This window comes from Pseudopipra pipra, chromosome 6 (assembly GCF_036250125.1).
Source record: "Pseudopipra pipra isolate bDixPip1 chromosome 6, bDixPip1.hap1, whole genome shotgun sequence".
NCBI lineage: Eukaryota > Metazoa > Chordata > Aves > Passeriformes > Pipridae > Pseudopipra > Pseudopipra pipra.
This window is the reverse complement of record NC_087554.1, coordinates 64,743,994-64,756,056: the sequence shown is the minus strand read 5'-3', so window position 1 is coordinate 64,756,056 and position 12,063 is coordinate 64,743,994. Positions and strand designations below refer to the sequence as shown.

Sequence of the window (12,063 nt, the reverse complement as noted above, 5' to 3'; positions counted from 1 at the left end):
AGGCACCTTAAAGTCCTTGGGGTGGGACTGGATGGGCTTTAAGGTGCCTCCCAACCCAAACCATCCTGGGATTCTGTGAAACAAACCCCCTGCAACTGCTGAGGGTGCAAATGTGGGAAGGTGGGGTTCAGCAGAGCTCTTGGAACAGCTTAAGCTGGGCTGAGCAGTGGTTTAAGTGCTTTGCTGGGCTGGGTGTCCAAAGTCTGGGCTCAGGGACACTCTGGCTGCAGGAAAGCTGGTTGAGGAGCACTTACAAACATGTCAGACCCCTCCAGCTGTTCCAGCAGCTCCATTTTGTGAAAAATGTCAAGACATCTGCTCAGCCCTTGGTTAGTTTGTCACTGTGCTCAGAGGGGGAAGTGAGGTGGGAAGTGAAACCAGGCAGCTCCACTTCCAGCTCCTCGTGCAAAATCTAATTAAGCAGTTTAAGGGGTGTGATCCTGAGGCGTGGAGTTTATTGAACACTCAGTTAACTATTCAATTAGTCTGTGTGTTTGGGATAATTCCAGTTCATGTGAGGATCAATTACTTGATTTAGAAGAAAATAAAGCATAAAACTTTAATTCCAAGAGTGGTAGAAGGTCAGTAATTATCACAGATGGATTTTGGTACCATAATCATTACCAGTATTCTCCCAGTTAGATAAATCCTGCCCAGGCAGGCAGTGAGGGGGGAGCCAACTGTGTCACCTTAGAGAGGGATCAGAAACTTCCAAAACTGAAGGGTTTCTTTAAGGAAAAAGGCTGAATGATTTTGTTGGGCTTTTCTTTTTATTTTCTCTCAAGGAAAAGATTGAACTGAAGGGCAGGAGAGATTTGGGAAATAATCCCCTTCTCCCCAGGAGCTATTCCAGTGCTCCCTGTGTCCCAGCAAATCCCTGGGGATTAAAACCTGTCCCTGTGTCAAACTTCCTGCCTGGCTTGGGCAGGAGGGATGGCTGTGACAGGTACAATCCAGAGCTCTCCAGGGCTCCATCACACTGGGATGTTCCTCAGAGCCCCATTCCTGGGGTGATACCAGTGGCTAAATTAGCTCTAAAGGGCTCCTTCTTCTGCTGCTGTGGAGTTTACTCCTCCCTGGGAGGGTGGGAGGCCCTGGCCCAGGTTGCCCAGAGGAGCTGTGGCTGCCCCTGGATCCCTGGGAGTGTCCAAGGCCAGGTTGGAGCAACCTGGGCTGGAGGAAGGTGTCCCTGCCCATGGCAGGGGTGGGATGGGATGAGCTTTCAGGTCCCTCCCAGGTAATGTCTCAAGCCTCACATGGCCTCTGTCAGGAGATGAGGAAGCAGATGGATTTCCAGTCTGGACCCAGTCTGGTCTCTGCTCCTCCCACACAAAATGATCTTGCAGCTCATCAAGGTCTCTGAGCTGATACTGAACCCAGAGCCCACCAGATGGGGCAGTTTTAGGTAATACCTCGATTAAATCTGATTACATTATCTCAGAGATCCCACATTCCTGAATTCCTCTTGAGGGCTGGAACCCAGGACTGCAGAAGTTGTGCTCCCCTGCTCTTCTCTTGAAGGTCAGTGACACATCAGCGAGTTGCTCTTCTGAAAATAGGCTTTAATTTCCCCCTTCAGCCCTTTGATTGGTTTGACATTTCACGGGGTGGGAGGTAATTGGGAGGTTTATTATACATTTCTGTTGAGTACAAGATGAGAACATTTAAATACCTCGTGTGGAAGGAGCAGCAAATGGAGACAGAACCTCCTTCCTGCTGAGCAGGGCTGGGAGGGACTGACAGCCCCGGAGTCAGCAAAGGAGACATGGAATCAGGATGCAGGGAGACTTTTCCCCCTCTTGACTGTCAGTCACTCATTGCTCCTTCTGATCTGAGGCTGGGCAGAGGTGCTGGGCCCTCTTGGAATCCCTCTGTCCTGCACAGCTTCTGTGACTCAGAGATTTTATTGGTTTGTTTTGACCCCACCCTTAAAAGCAATCCCTGACAAACACCTTCCTGTGACATCCTAAACTTCTGAATATCCATAAATTATTGAGGGTTTGGAAGGGAAACAGGAGAAGCTCCATTTCATAACCCCTCTCTGCACGTTTCAATCATTTCATTGGATGGAGTTAAAACTCCTGTTATAATTACAGCTGGAGGAGAGAAAACCCTGAAGATCTTTCCTTGAGCTTCAACAAATCACCCCCAGGGCAGGGGGTTGGAATGAGATGATCTTTAAGGTCCCTTCCACCCCAAACCATTGTGGGATTCTGTGACTCTATGAAAACAGGGTAGAATTTATACTTTTCCCTTGGCTATCAGGAGCTTCCTAAGAAAACTGACTGCTCTGCTGGAGGAGGTACTTCCTGGTGCTGCCTGGGGGGGCTTTGCTTAAACAGGATCCAAAATCATCAGTGGAGGATCACGCTTGGGAAACTCTCCTGCCTTCCCTCTCTTGGAATTCCTCTGCCAGGGAAATACATGGAGAGGAAAAGGGAGTCCTGCAGCAGGCTCCAGGCAAAGGTGGCTTGTTGTGGGGTGCAGAGTTACAGCTAAAGCTTCAGCAGCTCCTTTTTTCTTTTCTTTGGTGCAGTTGTCCTGACGGCCCAGTCAGTGCATCAGAGAGGCACAGATCCCAAGGAATGACCCCCAGGTCACTTGGACACCTCTTGTTTCAGGGGTTCCCAGGAGGGTTTGGGTTGGAGGGACCTCAAAGCCCACCCAGTGCCACCCCTGCCATGGGCAGGGACACCTTCCACCAGCCCAGGTTGCTCCAGCCTGGCCTTGGACACTTGCAGGGATCCAGGGGCAGCCACAGCTTCCCTGGGCAATCCATTCATTTCTGAATAATTTCCCCAAACCGAGGTGTAGTTTTACAGCCCTGAGCACAGCTTGTACATCCTAAAGAAGAAAATCCCCCCCAGCCCCATGAGAGTGTCCCCCAAGTGCTGCATTTCCCACCTCGGGGTTGCTGCAGAGCCCAGGGCGGGTCCTGCCCCACACACTGCCTCCCCTCAGGGAGGATTAATTAACCACTGGGCTTTCCTGGGAAAGGAGGGCAGCTTTCAGAGTTACCTCGTGCTCCCAGAGGTGCAAACAGAGCTTCCTTCCTGCAGAGCTCAGCCCGTGGGTGGAATGGATGATCTGTGGTGGGATTTGGAGGTCGAGTGCTGCCAAGTGATGTGGGACTGCTCCAGCTCCAACCTGACCCCACCCCTGACCTTGGCTGCAGCATCTTTTATTCATGGCTGATGTCTCTGGGAATGACAGTGGAGGGTTACACAGCAGAGGTCCTGGGGAGAGGCTGGGAACTGAGGCTGGGGTTGACAGCCAGCTCCAGTTGGAGCTGTGTGTGCCAGGAGAGCCCTGAGCCCTCTGCAGGATCCTGAACTTGTGAGCCCTGGGGCTGTTTGCTGGGCAGCTGCTGGGGAAGGCTGGGTTTGGTGTGTCTGGAGGGTGATCTAACACTGGTCAGCACTGGGTCTGGCTGGGGAAGGTTGGGTTTGCTGTGTCTGGAGGGTGGTGTAACACTGGTCAGCACTGGGTCTGGCTGGTGAAGGCACCTGCACTAGGAGAGAGTCTGTGCTGACCTGGAACACTGGGAATGTCATTGTCAGGCAGAGAAAATGCCTCTTGTAGAGTCAGGAGAGAAGATTATAGGAGATGGCATCAGCAGCCTCAAGTAATTGTTGTTTGGTTCATATTTGCCTTTAGAATGTAATTTAAGAATTTCTGTTTCAAATAAGCTTCTTGTATGAGAAGAGGTATGTAGGGAAGTTATTACTCTCCTTAAACATTTCCATTGTGGCCTCTGAGCAGGAAAGAGAATGGAAAAAGAGAACAATAACACTGTTCTCAGATGTGAAATGTGGAGTGTGTTGATTGTTGTTATTACTATATTATTGTATTTTATCTTATAATATTATTATATGATGGAGTGTTACTACTGAATGTTATTGTATGTGGAGTTTGTTCAGTGCAAACTGACCTGGGAATCTGTTGATCCTTCCCAGGTGCTGCTCCAGTGGTCACAGCCCAACAGAAAAGTTCCTTTGCTGTGGATGGCTTGACCTTGCTCTGCAGAGGAATGCCATGGAGTCAGCTTCCTGATTTTTCACACCTGAGCAGGTAAGGGGTGTTTCTCTACCCAGAACTGAAATCCTCTTCTTTAACTAAATTCAAATATGGAAGGGCTGGAGGCACCAAGAGTCCTCATCTGACATCCTTGGAACTGGGCATCCCCTCCAGCACCCAGCAGCTGCCTTGCCCTGCTTTGCTGGGGGTGCAGGACCCTCAGAGGGGTTGTGGAACATCCTAAAACCTCCACTGCAAGGTCCTCCTTCCTCTGGTGGCTCCTCCTTTTTCCCCGACTCGCTGTGTGGGACACAGCAGTTCAGCTCTCGGGCCTGAGATCTTGTTTGATCTAGTTCTGTGTTTCCAAAGCCAGTGTTGCTTGAGAGGCTTTTCAGGTGCTCTGTAACAGTCTCAAACCATTGAAGTCAACCCCCCAAAAGCCTTTGATAGCCCGGGCTGGAGATGCTGATGAGTTACAGTGAGGAATTGTGTGGGATTCGAGTGTTCCTGGCATTCCCACCATTCCAGACACAAGCACAGCCACAAGAGTTATTTCCACAAGCTCAGTGGCACAGTGAAGTGTCCCTTCACCACCCTGCAGTTCATTTTATTGGAGGGTTTCACGGTGCCAGGAAGCTCCTTTCCTCCCCATTCCTGTGCACCTCAGCTGTGCTGCTTCCTCCTGGGATTCTGGCTCTACCTGACTCCTGCAGGCAGCAGATTTGCTGCCAGGGACTGGGATTTTCCACCAGCACTGGCTGGTTCACGCTCCTGGCACTCCGGGAACGCTCATGAAATCCCACTGGAGGCCAAAACAACCTCCAGGGCTGGTGCTGAGCCTGGAGGGCACTGGGCAGAGGCTTCAAGTACCTCACACCTCAGTGTTTGCTTTGTCCTCTGTGGGTGGAACTGGGCTTTAAGGTCCCTCCCAGCCCAAACCATCCCAGGATTCCATGATCTGTGGGTACAGCTTTAACAGGTTTTTGGGGATGTCTGGCCAGCAGGTTCCTTTGACTGATGGGGTGAAGACAGCAAAGAGTTACCCCATGAATCTGCTGCTGGTAGGAGATCCTTCAAAGGAAGGGAAAGAATCTGTCCTGGGGAAATCAATGTCCCCTTGTCCTGAAAGTGCCTCTCTCTTGTTCTCCCGTGAGTTCCCCCAAAAACAGCTCTGCAGCTGGTGCTCTTTTCATGGTCTGTGACATGAATTAATCCTAATACATGTGGCCTTGCTGTTTGGCACCTCCAGTCCCCACATCCAGAGGTTTAGTTGTGGCTTCTGCCTGCGGTTTCAGGGACTGGTTTAAAACATTCATGGCAAAGGATTCTTGGGGAAGATCCAATCCTGACTAACCATGTGTCTTTAGAGACATCAAAGAGGAAACATTGCTCACTTTAGTGGAGAAACACCAGCTTTATTCTGACCCTGGTGGCTCTGTCACTGCTTTAGGGCTTTTTGATTGAAAAATACATATATTCTGTCTCAGCACTAAAAAGGTTTCACTTGCTTTCCTGGGAAGTTTTTCTTCTTAACACGACTTTCTGGGGAATTTGACAGCTGAAGATTTTTTGGAAGCAAATTCAAACCCTTGTGCTGTCTTGCTGGGAATAACCTCCTGAAGTGCTGGGACCAGCAGGAGGAATTATTCATTCCCTTCCATCCTGCCCTTTCGGGAGCCGCAGCCACATCGGCTCAGTCCTCGCATCCGGTGCTTTGGCATCAAAGCAGAGCCCCAGAGAACTTTGCCCACATTGTTCAGCATTCACTGGTTCCTACTCTGCCGTGGGGGTGGAGGGAGCAGAGAATCCCGGGAAGTGCCTGGGAATAACTGCCCCTCCCCAGGGGCACGGGGAGCACTGCTGGCATGTGCTGGGGGAGCTCTGTGGGCTGGGTTCTCTGCCCTCCCCAGGACTCCATGGGCTGGGAGGGCTTTTCCAGCCTCAGGCATTCTGGGACTTCATGCCAAAGCAGCAGTTTGAGAGTCTGTCCATCTTCACAGAGTATTTGAAAATGGTATTTTGGAAAAACCACGGGAAAAGTCTGGCGCATGTGGATGGCAGACACTGCTGGGGGGAGAGCCCTGTGTGAGACTCGTTTGTATTTTGAGTCTGGATTTCATTCCCACGTCTTTGTCACCCTCTGGATTTCATTCCCACATCCTTGTTGCCTCTCCCCGGGCTGGAGGTGGGGCTGTGTTTGATCCAGGGACTGTGGCAGGTGCAGGAGGCAGGGCTGACTTCCACGGAGCTGGAGCAGCAGGTTCCCTTTTGGAAGAGAACAGCCACCTCCAGCAGAACTGTGCACACTCTGCTCGTCAGAAAATACACAGGAACAGGAATCTTTGGGATCCCTGGCAGTTAAAATCCAGGTGTTGTTCCTGTCATGGTTAAAAGAGGGGCTGTTGTGAAATCCGAGGGCACCAGATGTGTCACTGAATAGCTCCTGGGATTAGATTTTGGGAATTCAGTGCTAGGTCTGTCTGCAGTCTTGTGTTACTCACCTAGAAATGTGCCAGAGGGATAAAATACCCTCTGGCAAAGGATTCCTTAGGTTGGATCTGCCTCAAAAGGGAGTGAGTTACTATCCAAGGCTTTAACCAGGAGGAGTTTGGTGACAGAGGAGCAGCCCAGCCCAGAGAGATGGGAAAGGAAAGCTGCAGACTGGGTATACACTGGGCACAGTTCCTGCTGGCAATCCAACTAAGGTGGTTTTGCAGGGCCAAAACGTGGGCAAAGCATCATCCAGAGTTGTCTCACCCAGGAGTCAGGAGTGGAAGTGCCAAGGGCTCCTGTCCACAGCAACTCCACTAAACCCACAGCCAGGCTTTTCCTTGTGTTCCCCAGCTCAACATAAGCTACTGGAGTTGCATCTTATGTTAATTCTCTGCAAACCTCCACCACCATGAAATAAATGAGGCAGGTTTTTGGAATAATTGGTTCAGCTGCTGTGATTTTTAGGTTTCCAGTTTTGTTCCCTGAACAAATCCTTCATTATCTCTGGGCCATTGAAATGCTCCACAAACCTTGGTGCTGCTGGGGTTATTCCTGGGAATAATGCACAGCCCTGGCTCCTGGGAGGACATTTAGATTCCTAAGGGTTGCCAGTGGGTCATCTTTCCCACTGGAGGGTGCAGATTTATCCCTTATGGCAGCCTTGCAGGACCTGTGCCTGATCCCAGAGCACCAGCAAGTGCTGCTTCCCAGGCACTGTGACAGTGGCTCCCTGGATTCCTTCCTGGGCTGCCCTGTGGGTCTGCTGGGGGACATCATCCGGGTTTGTTGGGCAAATCCATGGGCTCTCTGTTCCCAAAGTTAAACACTGAAGAGTTCAAGGCCAGGTTGGCTGGGGCTTGGAGCAACCTGGGCTGGTGGAAGGTGTCCCTGCCCAGAGCAGGGCTTTAAGGTCCCTTCCAACCCAGCCCATTCTGGGATCCTATGGAATAACCAAGGCAGCAAATCTCACATCTGACAGATGGTGTTGCAAGTGTCTGGGCTTTCAGGGCATGAGCACTTGCACCAGGAAAGAAAGGACAGAAATGCTCTTCCATCCAGAATTAGAGCCCATGTCCTTCCCTGCCACCAAGGTGCTCCCTCACCAGCACAGCCTCCACCTGCCCTTTCCCATCCAGACTCACACACAGGAAGGAAATGGAATATCCTGCTTCTGGAATTCCCTGTTCCAAGGAAGAGGCAGCTGGAATTTCCCCCCATGTCCTTTGGTCACTGCCTTCCACTCTCCCAGGTTGCTCCAAGCCCCATCCAACCTGGCCTTGGACACTTGCAGGGATCCAGGGGCAGCCACAGCTCCTCTGGGCAACTGAGGTTGTGTCTGTGATGTAGGAAGTGTGAAAGGATTTGGGAACCAGCTGGAACTGCTCCTGTTGGAGCTGGACAGGCAGAGGGAGTGGGTGGACCAGGATCTCCAGCTCCCTTTGGGAGGTGGGCTCAGAGCAGCTCCCCCATGGCTCGGGCTGGGAGGGGCACAGTGAGCTCTGAGGGCTCAGGGTGGGCTCAGGGAAGGCACAAGGAGTTTGGGTTTTTCTTATCAGGAAGACAAACCCTTCTGTTCTGCAAGGCTTCCCTGCTCACCCTGTACAAAGGGATGAGTCTGATCATGGAATCACTCAGGCTGGAAAAGCCCTCTGAGACCATCAAGTCCAATCATCCCCAGCACTGCCAAGGCCACCACTGCCCCCTGTCCCCAAGTGCCACATCCACAGGGCTGTTAAATCCCTCCAGGGATGGGAATCACCCCTGCCCTGGGCAGCTGTGCCAGGGCTGGACACCCTTTCCAGGAAGGAATTGTTCCCAGTTCCCTCCCTGTTTCTGTACTTGTCCACACTTGGCCAGTGCTGCTGAAGGGTTCCCTCCTTATCATCCCTCTGGGAGCAGGAATTGTCTGGGCCTGGTCTCTGTGAACCTCAGGAAGTCTCCCATTTTTATGGATCACTCTGTGATCTGTGTGGGATACCATGGATCTGGCTTTATTGTAAAAGTGTCTTCATCTTGTAGCCACTTCCTTCTTTAATTGAGGAGCAAGAAAGAAATACAATGGGCTGATTAAGAGTCCAATCACTCCCAAATCCATCCCCATCTCTCCGTGTCAGGTACAGAGCTCATTATTTCCTGAGGGGAGGCTCCTGTTCCCGCTGATCCAGAGCAATTCCAGGGATGTGAGCGTGGTTTGGGGGCCGTGGCACTGCCCCTGGGTGTGAGTGGAGCTCTCCATCACCCTGCTGGCCTCCATCCCACAGGGATCCTGCTGGGAAACAGGGTGTGCCTGCTCTGCCAGGCACAGCTTATGGATTGCTCCCTCTTCAGCTCCTGTTCCCTGTCCCACCATCCTGCCAGCCACTGGGAAACACTCAGTTTTCATTCACCAATTACCTGTCCTGGGCTTTGCACAAGTCTGTGAGATTTTTGGGCTGCTTATGGTGGAGACAAGAATTCCCATAGTTGTGTGAGTGATGTTTGTTAGAATTAAAGAATTATATAGATATAAAGAATTATATCAGAGCTGCACAGAACTGCACGAGGAGTTCAATGATGGTATTACATAACTCAGGCTCAGAGGAGCCAGAATTAAATCAAATTCTAACAAGAATAAACAACAAATGACCAGATTTGAACCAGGTCCTGTAAAACCCCTGATTTCATCTGTAGGTTTTTCTGGGAGTTGAATGATTCTGGAGCAACCTGGGCTGGTGGAAGGTGTCCCTGCCCAGGGCAGGGGGTGGCACTGGGGGGTCTTTGAGGTCCCTTCCCACCCAAACCATTCCAGGACTCCATGAATGGTGCAAGGGAATTAAGAGGGCAAAAAGCACTATTTTATTGTTTTCTCTGAGTAGGACATTTCACTGCATGGAAACTGAGCCCACAGTTCCCCTAAAGCCTTAATTCCAGCCTGGAATCTCCTTGCAGGTTGGGAGGTTGCTCGAAGTCCTGGAAGCATAACAGGGATTCAGCAATAAAATAGGAAAAAACATGCATGTTATTATAACACAAAAAAAGTGCAATTATGTCTTGATCACAGCTCAGGGATTACATGTTTTTAATGAAGTGAACACTGTCAGCGTGGGAAGCAATAAAAATGAAAAAAAGCTACAGAGCTGAAAATTCAATATATATGATAATACACATAAATCTATTAGAAAAAAAGTAAAGCAGAATTAATTACATTGCAGTACCCGGAGGGTGAGTAAAAACGGTAAAGAATTAAGAAATAAAAAATTCATACTGTAATTAGAACTTTGCATACTAAAATTAGGGAAGGTGTTTTCTGATGCCATCCAGAACCTTCTTGTAGAGCAACCCCACGATGGGAGCAGGGCATGGTAATTATGCACCAGGGCCTGCAGGTATGAAACCCTTACCCAGGCTTGCAGAGAGGATTAAACATCCAGTTAGGCTGCAAAACTTTTTAATTTTTCAATTTTTCATATCCAAATTATGAAGGGAGGAAAAAAAAAGGCTCCCGAGCAGCACAGCAGTGCATTATTTATTTAGACATTTAATGAATAACAAAATAGTGTTTCTGTACGAGCTGTGCAAGCCCAGAAACACTTTCCCCACAGTCTCACATATCCATAAATTTAGGTGACAAACAGGGATTTGTCGAGGGAAGGTCTGAGTCACCTGGGAGGTGTCCTACCCTGGCAGGGGGTGGCAGTGGATCTTCATGGGCTTCCAGGTCCCTTCCCACCCAAATCACTCTGAGGTTCTGGGAAGATTCCGTGATTTCCTCAATTCCCAAAGAGCCAGCCTGTTTACAGACTCCCAGAATCCCAGAATGGTTTGGGTTGGAAGGGACATTAAAGCTCATCCCATTCCAGCCCTGCCCTGGGCAGGGACACCTTCCACCATCCCAGGTTGCTCCAGCCTGGCCTGGGACTCTTCCAGGGCTCCAGGGGCAGCCACAGCTTCTCTGGGCAAAGGCCAAGTCGTGGCTCTGGGGATGAGTTTGGTTCAGTGTTTGCATCAATCTGCACAAACCTGTTTAACTGTTCCCTTTGGAGCTGGTTGGCATCCAGAGGGAAGGTGGGATTTTCTCTGTAGGAAGCTCCATTAAGAAATCCTGCAGTAATGACAGCACAATCACAGCAACACCAATAACTGATATCATCAATAAAGTGCCTTGGACATGACAGGGACAAACACTGACAGCCCCAAGTCGCTCCAGGGCAGGTTTAGGTCGGATATTTAGGAAAATACCTTCACAGAAAGGGTTGTCAGGCACTGGAAGGAGCTGCCCAGGGAGGTGGTGGAGTGCCCGTCCCTGGAAGTGTCCAAAACCACAGGGATGTGGCCTCCCCCAGATTCTCCTGCCCACGTTGCTGTGCTGGGTTCTGGGCACTGTGGCACAACAGGGAGCACAGAAAGGAACATGGAAGGTGAGTGTCCAGGAAAATTCATTCCAGTTTTTGGTGTGTAAGACCAACCTCATCCTTCCCTTTGCATGCTGGAGTTGTTACTGCAGGAAGAGGTGTCCCAGCCATGTGTTTCCCAACCATTTTGCTCTGACAGGGAATAGACTGTCTGCAATTAATTCTAATTTAATTTCATTACTCACACCTGGGAATGAGACATGGGGGATCCTGCACCAGCAAATCCTTCCAAAATAACTGTTGAAGAGACATCCAGCAGTTTTCAGACCAGTAAAGGAACTCACTCCCTTTTTTTCCTACTTTCCACATGGGTGATATCACATTTTGCTGAGTCTTTCAATGAGGCCACAGTGTGTCTGGAGAACAATAAAGAAAAAAAGATGTTATACTCTTGTAGCACAAACAGATCCCAAACAGAGACAGCTTCTGTTCTGAGTTTCCAGCTGTTCCCCTTCCCAGCTGTGGCTGCTGTGGGTTGTTGATGTGAACAAGGCAGCCCAGTGAAGGGGGAGGGCAGTTTGTCCTCGACCTCTCCCTCCTGATCCTCCAGGGAATCCCCCAGTGCAGCTCCCAGGACAGGGCTGGGAACATCTCTGGGCTCTGCTGGAGCTGGGCAGCTGAGATCAGTGCAGTGTGTGTGGGAGTCCATCACCCTTCCCTGCTCCTGACCCTTCCCAGCACAACTCAGCCCTGCTCAGACACCCCTTGGGATGGTTTCATTGCACTGCTGGAATTATCTGCTCTGGAAGCTGCTCCCTCTGTTCCTTACCTGAAGAAAGATTCCAGTGCCTGTTCTGTTCCTCAGGGAAAGCTGTTTTCTGTCTGGACATGGCAGGGACACCTTCCACTGCTCCCAGGCTGCTCCAAGCCCCGTCCAACCTGGCCTTGGACACTCCCAGGGATCCAGGGGCAGCCACAGCTTCTCTGGGCAACCTGAGCCAGGGCCTGCCCACCCTCCCAGCCAGGAATTCCTTCCCAAGATCCCACCTAACCCTGCCCTCTGGAGTGGGAAGCCATTTCCCCCTGTCCTGTTCCTCCATCCCTTGTCCAAGGTGGGATATTGGGAAATCCTTCCCTGGGAGGGTGGGGAGGCCCCGGCACAGGTTGCCCAGAGAAGCTGTGGCTGCCCCTGGATCCCTGGAAGTGTCCAAGGCCAGGTTGG

At 50.7% G+C, this 12,063-nt stretch overlaps 1 long non-coding RNA gene across 1 annotated transcript in view; it reads left to right on the top strand.

Moving 5' to 3' along the window:
• Positions 1–12,063, top strand: part of LOC135416512 (uncharacterized) — a 57,165-nt gene that overhangs the window by 24,638 nt on the left and 20,464 nt on the right. Inside the window, exon 3 of the long non-coding RNA XR_010431609.1 lies at positions 3,957–4,071. This is a non-coding gene — a long non-coding RNA (uncharacterized LOC135416512). The remainder of the gene's footprint in view (positions 1–3,956; positions 4,072–12,063) is intronic.